Source organism: Lycium barbarum, chromosome 2, assembly GCF_019175385.1.
Source record: "Lycium barbarum isolate Lr01 chromosome 2, ASM1917538v2, whole genome shotgun sequence".
In the NCBI taxonomy this organism is placed as follows: domain Eukaryota; kingdom Viridiplantae; phylum Streptophyta; class Magnoliopsida; order Solanales; family Solanaceae; genus Lycium; species Lycium barbarum.
In genome coordinates, this window is record NC_083338.1 from 32850913 (window position 1) to 32865672 (window position 14760).

Genomic DNA, 14760 nt, shown 5'->3' on the forward strand with positions numbered 1-14760 from the left:
TAACACTGGTACCATTTAGTTTGCGATCACTTGAACTTCAGTACCCTTATTCGATTGATGCCTTCCATACCGCAGCACCGGTTGCTGGGACTCGCATGTGCACCAATACAATCACATATGAGATATCATACGCATATATATATATATATATATATATATATATATATATATATATATATATATATATATAATTATAATTACTATCAACTAGCCCACAAAATACTTCGAAACGCTATTCAAGCCTATCCAAATTCCAGAGCTGTGACACAATTTCTGTCTCTTCTCCAGTCTAGCTTGTCTCGTCCTACGCGACCTCTTATGGTCTCCAACCATCCCATATACTCTAGTTTCCCTTAGGCTACTCTAACTTCTCATTTGTCTCTTATGTCTAAATCTTTAGGATTTCTTGCACACTTCCCAGGGGGTCACCCATCTTATGATTTCCCTCACCTTAGCACGCTTAACCTCGAAACTTTGATGAAATCCAGTGCCTTAATGCTGATATAATCGCGTCCACTTCTCCACATGACATTCATTACATAATCTGGAGCAAGTCGAAGTCTTACAGATTCCGAGACATTTTCGTAACACGTCCTTCCCTTTGGAATTACTATTTTACCCTTGTCAATCTTAAATATTCACTTCTAACTTTTATGCATAACTCCCCTTCGTCCTAGATTCCTAGATTCTCGTTGGTAGTGAACACACCTTCGTCGCCGTTACTTATAAGTACTCAGGTATCAGTCCGTTCAGATTCCACTCACCATTCTTATATCAGAATCTACATCAAAACTGATTGTCAACTTTCTCTGAATCCTCCAGCAGACCTTGTTCTTACTAAACCTCGAATACAACCCATTTTAATCCTCTGGACTGCTAATCGTCTATCTCACAATTATCTTTCACGCCATGCCCAAATCCGTAGCTCTTCTAAAATATCACATCCCACTTATTGTCTATTTACAATATTTCCTTTCCACGTTTCCTCCTGTTGGGCTTACCCATCTAAATGATCTGATTTTGAACAATTCTAGCAGAATCTCTTTTACAATTCTTACTATTCAAAATTTGCTCGCAGCAAATACCGACAATACCTCACAGAACATACGGCTATATGACACATTCCAGCCATCCAGAGCTTCCAGTTTCAGGTAACAGAACAAATATATCAAGGCTTCCTCTATGACCTTCCATATCGTCACTCGCCTTCTTTCGTCGTATGTAAGGCTTATATAAAGAATTTCATTTTCCTATGACTTGGCTCTATCGCACGATCTAAAACAGAAAAAAGGTCAACAATCCCTAGATGCCCTGCAGCCTCATGTTTATAAATGTGGCCGGCTTCACACCCATAAACAGGACTCCGCTGGACACGACTTTGCAGACAACTCCTAGGACAACGTGCTCTGATACCACTTTGTCACACCCTAATCTCCCTAGGGTGTGATGGGCACCCGACCATTACTTAGGGCCGAGCGAACCCTCAGACCCGTAGTGCACACATAATCTTTTTGGACTTTTAAATCAAATAAAGACGAAATACATAGTACAACATTCAGAAATATTCTTTTTCATCGTCCTCAAGTTAAACAAAGGCTGTAATCATAATTTATAACAAAACACAAAAATGACACATCGGCTGACGGAGCCGCTTACAAGACTGACATTCTATACCCATAACTCTGTCTACAAAGTCTCTAACATTAATCAGAAATCATAGCACATATACTCTGACTCGGCAGCACTCCAGGAGAAAATGGAGCTTGCCAGCGCCACTGGACCATCTTCTATAATGGCTTCTACTCATCTGGGTGTACCTGCGCGGCATGAAATGCAGCCCCCAAAGAAAGAGGGGTCAGTACGGAAAATGTACTGAGCATGTAAGGCATGGAATACAGAAAACAGAACCATAATCGAAACAAGAAATACAAAGGTAAGTACATTATTCAGAATACCAAAATGCTTATTTTCCACACGCAAATTATATATGCCGAAGTCATATGTCAGAAGGAGTACAGAAAGTAAGTAAATCATCCAGAGTGCCAAAATGCTTACTTTCCAAACACAGATCGTGCGTACCGACATCATATGTCGTCATAAACATCTACATATAACCGATCGATTTGTAATATAATAGAGCCGAGGAACGTACGGCCCGATCCATAAATATAATATATTAGTGCCGAGGAACATACGGCTCGATCCATAAATATAATATATTAGTGCCGAGGAACGTACGGCCCGATCCATAACTATATTGCTGCGGAACGTGCAGCCCGATCCATAAATATATTATATTGCTGCGTAACGTGCAGCCCGATCCATACATATATATTGTATTGGTGCGGAACGTGCAGCCCGATCCATACATATATATTATATTGTCGCGGAACGTGCAGCCCGATCCATATATATATTATATTGCTGCGGAACGTGCAGCCCGATCCATACATATATATTATATTGCTGCGGAAGGTGCAGCCCGATCCATATATGTATTATATTGCTGCGGAACGTGAAGCCCGATCCATATATATATTATATTGTTGCGGAATGTGCAGCCCGATCCATACATATATATATTATATTGTTGCGAGTATAACATAGTGCTCACAATGACATAACCGGCCTGGGACTCGGCGAATGATATAACAATAGTATACACGAGCAGAGTATGCATATAAATCAATTCTAAGACTCGATGAACAAGTATGCTTACCGACACCTGAAGGCTCAGAAACAAGTTTCGGGTCAATCCGATTTAGTATAAGAAAGTTATGAGCGTTTGAAGTACAGAACATTCTACGAACGTTTCAGAAGCCATTTTTGGAAAATCAAAGCAACAATCACGTTAGGTACCTTTCGAATATCGTTATGGATCAAATCAGATAGAGCTTTTGGAACCATATGTACGTATCAAAATGTATCAAAGACTCGATGGAATAATCAAACGTGCTATCATTTGAAAACCAAGACATTAGTCATATCAATTATCTCTCGAATGCCATTCGGAAACATATCCACCGAACTTCGGACATCATAGATACGCATCAAAACCATATGAAACAGCTTACGGAAATCAAGAACTTTAGCCATCCTAGTGGCTCTAAGAATTGGAGTTTCTTTGAAATCATACATATACGTCATTTGTTGGTTTAATAAAGATCATGCCAAAAGAAAGAAAGGGTAAGCCTTACATACCTGTTCCACGTCCTATTAGCTACGCTCAATTGTCCAAGCTCGCTATCGCTAGTCTACATCCAAGAAGATTGACACAATCATTAGACTCATTATCATATACTTGTCTTAATCCTTCAAATGAGTTCATTTATAATCTGCCAAAATTTCAGCAGCATTTCCCCTGTAAATACACCATCCTCGAGAATCTAACTCGGCCAATTTATCAACAACAATCCGAGAATTCAACTCGGTCAAATCATCAACAACAATACCAACAATCATACTAACAACTTCAACAATCAATCTAAAATACATTCTAACCTTACCAACTCTTGTCACACAATTCAACGGCATTTCATTTATATTCAATTCAATCACATATATTCAAGCTAACACCAATGATCCCACATTCAAGTATTAAACCGAAATCATTCTAGCATGATTCAAGAATAGTTCAAACAATTCACATAATATTCAACACAACCCAATCAACATACTACTTCACCCGAAACCTTCCAAATTCAACAAAAACAATAGCGACACATTTCCTTCTTTCAAATTCAATCACAACAACCCAACTTACAATCTTCCAAACACATGTCTCACTTTCAAATTCAATAATTATATTTACAACCTACACATTAGCAACTCTATTCTTATAATTATAAGGAACCATACTAATATCACATTAACTTCTTCCATAATCCACAAACGATTACAACTTCATTTCCAACCATTAAATTCCCATTTTACATCATAGAATCTACCACAACAACAATTAAAATACTAAGTAAAATCAATTCATTACATCTCACCAATTCAATCCCCCATTCGGCCACTTCCCTTACACACATATTTCATGAATTTCATCCATTTCTACATATTATAACATGCCCAAACCATCCATAACATATGAAAGAGAAGATTGAACACATACCTTTTTCACTCAACTTCTTGGCTTGACTAAGGTTGTGAATTTGCACAATTAAATGATTTTATTTCTCCAACAACCATTCCATGTTAAAGAGGACCTTCTAATTGCTTGGAACACTAGAACAATTTTTTTTTTGGATCAAAATTGAAGGCTCAATTTTTCTTGCTATGGCCGAATATGGCCCCTTATTTTTCTCCTTCTCCAAGCTTCTTGAAATCTCTATGGATGAAGATGAGAAATATGACCATTAAGTCATCTTTTGGTCTTATTTATTAAACCTCCATGTGGGACTACGCCCACTCCCTATTGGACGGCCCACTTGGCCCCTTTTTGCTTCAAGACCATTATTTTTTTATTTTTGAATTCATGAAAAAAAATTCCAATTTCGAAATTTACCCTTAGCCATCCTCAATATTACCATGAACCATCTTGTAAATTTCCCTTTTTGCCCTAGCCTTTCTTACTATTTCCACTTCAAAAAATTTTCATAAACAACTTGTGTATTAAACAAGATCAAAACATGGCTTTACCCTTAACTTCTTGCAATTATCTTGAATTATCCAAACGTACAAAATACGGGCCATAACAAATAATGTCTCCATATATTTAATACGTGAACCACTGTTGCCAATTCTAGATCATGGTTTGGATAATTTTTCTGATGTTTCCGTAATTGCCTTGAAGCATACGCAATCACCTTACAATGTTGCATCAATACATAGCCTAGCCCTACGCCTGAAGCATTGCAATAAACAACATATCCTTCCAATCCCTCTGGAAGTGTCAGGACTGGGGCAGAAGTCAATCTACCTTTTATCTCTTGGAAACTACGTTCACAAGCATCTGTCCATTGGAACTTTGCTGACTTCTGGGTCAACTTTGTGAGTGGTGCAGAAATAGAAGAAAAACCCTCAACAAATCTCCTGTAATTACCTGCTAAGCCCAGAAAGCTACGAATCTCCGTAGAAGTCGTGGGCCTTGGCCAAGTCTTAACGGCCTCAATCTTTTGGCTATCCACTTGAATACCATCGGCTGCAACAATATGCCCCAGAAATGTCACTGAGTTCAACCAAAACTCACATTTGGAAAACTTTACAAACAACTCTCGAGTTCGAAGAACTCTAAGGACAGTACGCAAATGATCCGCATGTTCAACCTCGATTCTAGAATAAACCAATATATCGTCGATGAATACGATCACAAATAAATCTAGGAAGGGCCTGAACACATTATTCATCAAATCCATAAATACTGCTGGTGCATTAGTTAGCCCAAATGACATTACCCGGAACTCAAAATGACCATATCTTGTTCTAAAGCTATCTTAGGGATATATTTCTCCCTAACTCTCACTTGATAATACCCAGACCTAAAATCTGTCTTTGAAAACCATGTGGTGCTTTGCAATTGATCAAATAAGTCATCAATCCTCGGAAGAGGATATTTGTTCTTAATCGTCACCTTATTCAATTGCCGATAATCAATGCACATTCTCAAGGAGCCATATTTATTTCGGACGAACAATATGGGTGCTCTCCACGGGGATGAACTAGGCCTAATAAAGCCTTTCTCAAGCAAGTCCTTCAATTGCTCCTTCAACTCTTTCAATTCTGCGGGAGCCATTCTATAAGGAGGAATAGATATGGGCTTAGTGTCTGGCAATACATCGATAGCAAAATCAATCTCCCGCTCGGGAGGAAGGCCTGAAAGCTCTTCCAGAAACACATCCTGGAATGCATTCACCACGGGAACTGACTGAAGAGTTAGCAATTCAGCTTCTACATCTTGAACCCGAACTAGATGATAAATACACCCTTTTGTGATCATTTTCCTTGCCTTTAGGTAGGAAATAAACCTACCTTTTAGTGATGCATTATTCCCTTTCCATTCTAGAACTGGTTCTCCCGGAGATTGGAAACGAACCATTTTCATTCTACAATCGACATTAGCATATCAAGAAGCCAACCAATCCATGCCCATAATAACATCAAAGTATACCATTTTTAACTCATGCAAGTCAATCACAGTACGACGGTCACAAATCACAACTATACAGTTTCTATGTACTCGACTAGCTATTACTGATTCTCCAACGGGTGTAGACACGTCAAAAGGTTTGATCGACTCCGGTTCGACTCTAAATCGACCCGCAATATATGGAGTAACATATGAAAATGCGGAGCCCGAATCAATCAAAGCATATACATCATGAGAAAATACCGATAATATACCTGTGACCACATCAGGAGAAGATTCAAGATCTTGGCGTCCAGCCAAAGCATAAATACGATGCTGGGGACCCCTAGAACTGGGGCTCTCCCTCTGCCTCTACCATGGCCGACTGGCGCATGTGAACCTGGCCCTATAGGGCGTACAAATGCTGAAGACCCGGCTACCAACCCTAAAGGCTGGGTCCTACCTCTACCATGAACTGAGGGGCAATCACACATAATATGGCCCGGTCGACAACATGAATAACAAGCCTCTGAACCCAATCGGCATGGACCCCAATGTAACTTCCCGCACTGGGAACATCGTGGCACGTGTGACCTCGCCTGACCCGAATCCCCTCTGAACTGAGATCTCGAAAAGCTCTGACTCAGCCTGGAATGAGTGGATCTATCAAACCTCTGGCCTGAAAACTGTGGAGGTGCACTGGTCATAGAATAGCCTGCATGCCTAGAAAACTGTTGCCTGTGCCCACCACTGAACTCACTCATCGGACCCGAAGATCTGGCCCTCTTGTTATGTCCCCTATCATGCTCACGTTCACTTCTTTGCTGTTGTAGACTTTCTTCTAAATTTTGAGCATCAGCCTGACTGCGAGAAATATCCATATTGTCCTTAAGGGATGCAGTCAATCACCTATCTATCAAATGTGGCCCTAGGCCTTTCACAAATCAGTGTACCCGGTCACCCATATCCGCTACCATGGCCGAAGCATACCTAGCCAAGGAATTGAAGCATAGACTATACTCTAGAGCACTCATGCTACTTTACTTCAAGTTAAAGAATTTATCGGCTCTAGCTCGCCGAACTTCTGGAGGCATATAATGTCGGAGGAAAGCATCAACAAACTCTTGCCATACCGGGGGAGGTGCATTGGCTCCCCGTGAAGCCATCCAAACTGTGTACCAATGGACCAAGACGTCCCTCAATTTACATGACGCTAGCTCCACCGATTTGGTGTCTGAAGCATGTATCAAACGAAGCGTCCTCAACATCCCATCAATAAAGTCCTGAGGGGTCCTCATCCGGCTTTGATCCAAAGAATTTCGGAGGGTTCAAATTAATAAAGTCACGGGCCCTTGCACTAACAGCCCTATCACCCTGCCCTGTACTTTGCCACTGAGCCTGGGCAGCAACCAATTGTGTAAGCAAATGTATGGCCTCTTTTACATCTTGGCCTGAAGCATCCGGTGGAGGAGCTGGAGGTGCTGGAGATGGGCCTGAGGCTCCCTCTCGCTCCTATAATATGGGTACTAAACGGGAGGACTGAGATTGAGCCGCACTCTAGGACTCACTTTCCTCTACTACCGGTGGCGGTGGTTTTTCAGCCCGCTTTTTTGCCTCCGTCTTGCCCTTTTGGGCTGCTGTAGCCTTTCTCTTTACAGGCATTACTGAAATGCACAACAAACGGTTAAGGAACAAGAAGATCTTATATCATAGCTTTATCGCACGATTCTTACGAAGAAAGAAGGTCATTTATTCCTAAAATGCCCGCAGCTTCTTGTTTATAAGTGTGGCGCACAACACACCCATAACCAAGACACTACTAGACACGGCTCGTAGACACACCCTAGGACTGAACTGCTCTGATACCACTTTTGTCACAACCCGACTAGGGGCCACTACGAGCACCCGGTGCTAGCCCACCCGGGCACCCTTTAACATACTTTTATACTTACATCTAGGTGAGTCATGTAATAGGACATATATTTCTATTCACCAATCACACTAGTCCTATTGGACAACAATACCTTTATATCATCATTGACATCTATGCCCATATAAATGTACATAGCCGACGAGGCTAACAAAATGACATCCAATATATAGGCCGACAAGGCCAAACACGTCTAATCACATACACCTGTCTACGAGCCTCTAAGAAGAGTATGTCATATGACATAAGCGGGACAGGACCCCGCTATGCCCATAATTATGTACACAAAAGAATAAGTACCCAAAAGTTATAGCTCCGAATGAAATGGAGCTCCGCTATGTAGTCCCTAAGAATGTAGCTATGAATCAAATCTGTCTCTCTGGGCACCTGCGGGCATGACGCAGCGTCTATAAACAAATGGACGTCAGTATGAAGAATGTACTGAGTATGTAAAGCATGACCAATATCAATATAAAAGCATAATATACAACATAAGAGATAGCGCAGGATGGGAGATAGTCATATCATCGTCATAAGCACTTACTTGCCTTACATAGGAACTTTCCATTTCGGGTGCGTGATTGTGTACATACATCCATATCCACATCTATATACATACCCGTACTCATTTACATTGCGTCCATAATCGTATTCATATACATAGTCTTATTCGTATTCATATTCGTATCATGTTCATATTCATATTCGTATCATGTTCGTATTCATACTCATATCTATATCCTATACATAACCATATCATATACATAGCATTTACATAGCATGCCCGACCACGATGGTTCGGTGTTTCATACATACTTGGCCAACCAAGGCTCAAGGTTACACATACCTGGCCCTACCAAGGCTTCAAGGATACATCTACCTGGCCCTACCAAGGCATCAGGGATATCCGTACAATCTGCAGAGGTGTGAGCACGTTACTTAATCATAAACATACTCTACCCTACCTTATATGCTCGGGGTCCCATAATAGTCATACATAGATACATATACATAATAGCTCATAAGCATCTTTACTATTATCATCATCTATCATCATTGTCATCGTTATCGTCATCGCTATTCCTATTGTAATCGTCATCAATAGCATTATAACTATTATCGTCATTCATTACATCTATCTTTATATGCTTATTCGTCATATGAGGAACTTAGTACAATCGTAGTACATATCAAGGATCAAGAGCTCAATAGCTCGAAAGATAGAATCATTAGAAGGATATCATAATCTTATAGGATGTTTAGATGATTATCCAAGAACCATGCCTTATGAAAGAAGGGTTAGACTTACATACCTTTCCGATCAACTATTCTACACTTGCACGTTATCCTCCGAAGCTCACGTTTCAACCTTCATTAAAGTCATACTATCATTAGAATCAATAGCTAGCACACACGACTAAAACTAGAGAAAATCGGATAGCATCTCCTTTATTTATACGACATTCCTCCATATCGTATATCAACTCCCAAACGTCAATAATACATTCACAATATCATAACAATAGTCATTATTCATCCACATTATTCATATTTCTCACTTTACTTTCAATCACCCATATCCGTGGCCATAATACACGACTACGTTTATTCATATGCATTGCCTATCCCATGTTCTCAACATCATTTATAACATACTTACATCACAACACATCAAGAATCATGACACAATTCAAACTATTACTCGAAATGGCATTATTCCACATTCATGGCCCATTTTTCTATACCCTTCTACAATCCAAGTATTTCAGCTCTCAAATACCTTAAACAACATAGAAATATCATAAATCTTACATTAGATGTTGTAGGAACAAGCCTTGGTTGGTAATACTTCAATTGCAAAATCCCTAGTTCGTCTCCAATGAGATTTCTTGACTTGAATGATCTTTAACGGGTTCTCTTACACTTGATGCACTTAATTTATGTTGTTGATCACTAACAACCCTTGAATTCTTGTGGAATAAATGTAGAGAGATGTTTTAGAGAGAATGGGTGTGATATGGAAGTGAAATGTTTATTTAATGGACCATTTCAATCCGCGACCAGATATACGGACCAACATACGGTCCATACATTTTGTACGGGCCGTATGTTTGGTCCAGAAAGGTATGACATTCTGGGATGATTATACGGTCCCAACATACGGACTGTATAACTTATACGGCCAGTATGTTTGGCCGTATAATCCCTAGTGATTCCGAAGCTCGTTTCGTCGACTCGTTTGATCTCCAATCCTTATGGAACCTTATTAGAACTTGTTCAACACCTCAATACCAATCTAAGGGACGTTATCACTCTTTTCCAAGGCATCATTAAGTCCTCGTTACCTCATTATTCATAATTCCTCTCCGATACCTATCGTATGCCTTGCCTTCTCTTAACCAACTTTCTTCCCCCGTCTCTAACATCTTTGAAATCTTAACTAGGGTCATCAAATGTCATTTTTGACTTATTGAAATACCACATACTCGTGCTCTTCACTAGTCTATTCACTTGTGCATCAACAAAAAATTTTTCGAGGTGTAACAGCAAGTGATCATCCCAATTACCTCCAAAATCTATCATACATGCTCGTAACATATCCTCAAGAGTCTGAATGGTACGTTCAGCTTTTCCATCAGTCTGCGGGTGAAATGCCGTGCTAAGGCTGACTTGAGTCCCCAAAACCTCTTGGAAGGACTTCCAGAAATTAGCTGTAAGCTGAGTTCCTATATCAGAGATAATAGATGCTGGGACACCATAGAGTCGCACTATTTCTTTAACATAAAGCTTTGCATAATCTTCTGCCACATATGTCGTTCTGCCTAGTAAAAAATGTGCTGACTTCGTGAGTCTATCCAAAATCATAATATGCCTCGGCATCGGAGAACTCCATCTCCTGCAATCTCAAATGATGACTTCTCCTTCTGAGGGAGTGTATCTCTGCGAGGCATTAGCATGGGATCTTCGTATTGTCGCTCTTTCACTTCCACTATTAGCGACGAGACTGCTAAATTCTGAATGGTAGTTCTCCTGCTACCTGAGTCCACCACTCGAACTCCTAGACTAGCTAACTACTGGAGATCACGAGCCATTTCTTTTTCTCTTGTCATACATCACACAAACTTCCCATGGATCTACGGCTAAGAGCATCAGCCACAATATTTAAGAGCATCAGCCAAAACATTTGCCTTTCCAGGGTGATATAGGATATCAACATCATAATCTTTTAGCCATTCCAACCATCATCGTTGCCGCAAATTCAACTCTTTTTGCTTGAAGATATACTGAAGGCTCTTATGATCTGTATAAATATCCACATGAATGCCAGACAAGTAATGTCTCCACATATTTAATGCATGAATCACTGCAGCCAATTCTAGATCATGGGTTGGATAATTTTTCTCATGTTTTCGTAATTGCCTTGAAGCATACACAATCACCTTACCATGTTGCATCAAAACACATCCTAGCCCAATGCCTGAAGCATCGCAATAAACAACATAACGTTCCAATCCCTCTGGAAGTGTCAGGACCGGGGCAGAAGTCAGTCTCTCTTTTAGCTCTTAGAAAGTATGTTCACAAGCATCTGTCCATTGAAATTTTGATAATTTCTAGGTCAGCTTTGTGAGTGGTGCAGAAATAGAAGAAAAACCTTCAACAAATGTCCTGTAATAACCTGCTAAGCCCAGAAAGCGACGAACCTCCGTAGGAGTTGTGGGCCTTGGCCAAGTCTTTACGACCTCAATCTTTTGGCTATCTACCCGAATACCATCGGCTACAACAATGTGCCCCAAATATGTCACTGAATTCAACCAAAACTCACACTTAGAAAATTTGGCGAATAACTCTCGAGTTTGAAGAACTCTTAGGACAGTACGCAAATAATCCGCGTGTTCTGCCTCGGATCTAGAATACACCAAGATATCGTCGATGAATACAATCACAAATAGATCTTGGAAGAGCCTGAACACATTGTTCATCAAATCCATAAATACTGCCGGCGCATTAGTTAGTCTAAACGACATCACCCGGAACTCAAAATGGCCATATCTTGTTCTGAAGGCTGTCTTAGGGATATCTTTCTCCCTAACTCTCACTTGATGATACCCGGACCTCAAATCTATCTTTGAAAACCATTTGGCACCTTTAATTGTTCAAATAAGTCATCAATCCTCGGAAGAGGATATTTATTCTTAATCGTCACCTTATTCAATTGCCGATAGTCAATGCACATTCTCAAGGAACCATCTTTATTTCGGACAAACAATACGGGTGCTCCCCATGGGGATGAACTAGGCCTAATAAAGCCTTTCTCAAGTAAGTCTTTCAATTGCTCCTTCAACTCTTTCCATTCTGCGGGAGCCGTTCTATAAGGAGGAATAGATATAGGCTTGGTGTCTGACAACACATCAATAGAAAAATCAATCTCCCGCTCGGGAGGGGGGCCTGGAAGCTCTTCTGGGAACACATCCGGAAACTCATTTACTACAGGAAATGACTGAAGAGTCGGCGGTTCAGCTTCTACATCTTGAACCAGCACTAGATGATAAATGCAACCTTTTTTGATCATTTTCCTTGCCTTTAGGTAGGAAATAAACCTACCTTTTGCTGATGCAGTATTCCCTTTCCATTCTCTAACTGGTTCTCTCGGAAATTGGATTCGTACCATTTTCATTCTACAATCAACATTGGCATAGCAAGAAGACAACTAATCCATGCCCATAATAACATCAAATTCCACCATTTTTAACTCATGCATGTCAATCACAGTACGACGGTCACAAGTCACAACTATGCAGTTTCTATATACTCGACTAGCTATTACCGATTCACCAACAGGTGTGGACACCTCAAAAGGTTTGATGGACTCTGATTTGACTCTAAACCGACCCACAATATATGGAGTAACATATGACAATGTGGAGCCCGGATTAATCAAAGCATATACATTATGAGAAAATATCGATAATATACTTGTGACAATGTTAGGAGAAGACTCAAGATCTTGGCGTCCAACAAAATTATAAATACGATGCTAAGGACCGTTAGAACTGGGGACTCTCCCTCTGCCTCTATCAAGGTCAACTGGCGCATATGAACCTGGCCCCATAGGGCGTACAGATGACGAAGATCTAGCTACCGACCCTAAAGGTTTGTTCCTACCTCTACCACCAACTGAAGGGCAATCACGCATAATATGGCCTGGCCGACCACATGAATAACAAAACTCTGAACCCAATTGGCACTGACCCCAATGTAACTTCCTACACTGGGAACATCATGGTATGGGTGGCCTCGCCGGACCCGAATCACCTCTGAACTGTGAACCGAAAAAACTCTGACTCGGCCAGGAATGAGTAGATCTATCAAATCTCTGTCCTGAAAATCATGGAGGCGCGCTAGTCATAGAATGGCCTGAATGCCTCAAAAACTGCTATTTGTGCCCGCCTCTAAACTCACCCATCGGACCCGAAGATCTAGCCCTCTTGCTATGTCCCCTATCATGCTCACGCTCACTCCTTTGTTGTTGTAGGCTTTCTTCAAAGTTTTGAGCATGGGCCTGAATGCGTGAAATATCCATATTATCCTGAAGGGACGCAGTCATGCTCCTATCCATCAAATGTGGCCCTAGGCCTTTCACAAATCGGTGCACTCGGTCACCCATATCCGCTACCATGCCCGAAGCATACCTAGCCAAAGAATTGAAGCGAAGACTATACTCTAAAGCACTCGTACTTCCTTGCCTCAAATTCAAGAACTTATCGGCTCTAGCTCGCCGAACCTCTGGAGGCAAATAATGTCGGAGGAAAGCATCTACAAATTCTTGCCATACTGGGGGAGGCGCATTAGCTCCCTGTGAAGCCATCCAAACCGTGTACCAATGGATCGCGACATCCCTCAATCTATAGGATGCTAACTCCACCGATTCGGTGTCCGAAGCATGTATCAATCGACACGTCCTCAACATTCCATCAATAAAATTCTTAGGGTCCTCATCCAGCTTTGATCCAAAGATATCCGGAGGGTTCCAACTAATGAAATCACGGGCCCTTGCACTAACAGCCTTATAACTTTACCCTGTACTTTTCCGCTGAGTCTGGGCAGCAACCAATTGAGTAAGCAAATGAATGGCCTCTTTTACATCTTGGCCTGAAGCATCCGGTAGAGGAGCTGGAGGTGTTGGTGCTGGGGTTGAGGCTCTCTCATGCTCCTTAGAAATAGGCACTGACTGGGAGGACTGAGAGTAAGCCGCATTCTGGGACTCACTTTCCTCTACAACTATTGGCGGTGCTCTTTCAACTCGCCTTTCTGCCACTGGCTTGCCCTTTTTGGCTGCCGTAGCCTTCCACTTTACAGGCATTTCTGAAATACATAACATATGGTTAAGGAAAAAGAAGTTCTTATGTCATAGTTCTATCGCACGATCTCATGAAGAAAGAAGGTCAATCATTCCTAAAATGCCCGCAACCTCTTGTTTATAAGTGTGGCGCGCAACACACCCATAACTAAGACTCGACTAGGCACGGCTCGTAGACACACCCTAGGAAAAAACTGCTCTGATACCACTTTTTGCATGACCCAACCGGAGGGCCGCGACGGGCACCCGGTGCTAACCCACCCGGGCACCTCTTATGATACTTTCACATTTACATCTAGGTGAGCCACATAGATAAATCATACTTTCTATCCATCAATCATACTAATTTCATTTGACAACAATGCATCTATATCATCATTAGCAACTATGCCTATATCAATA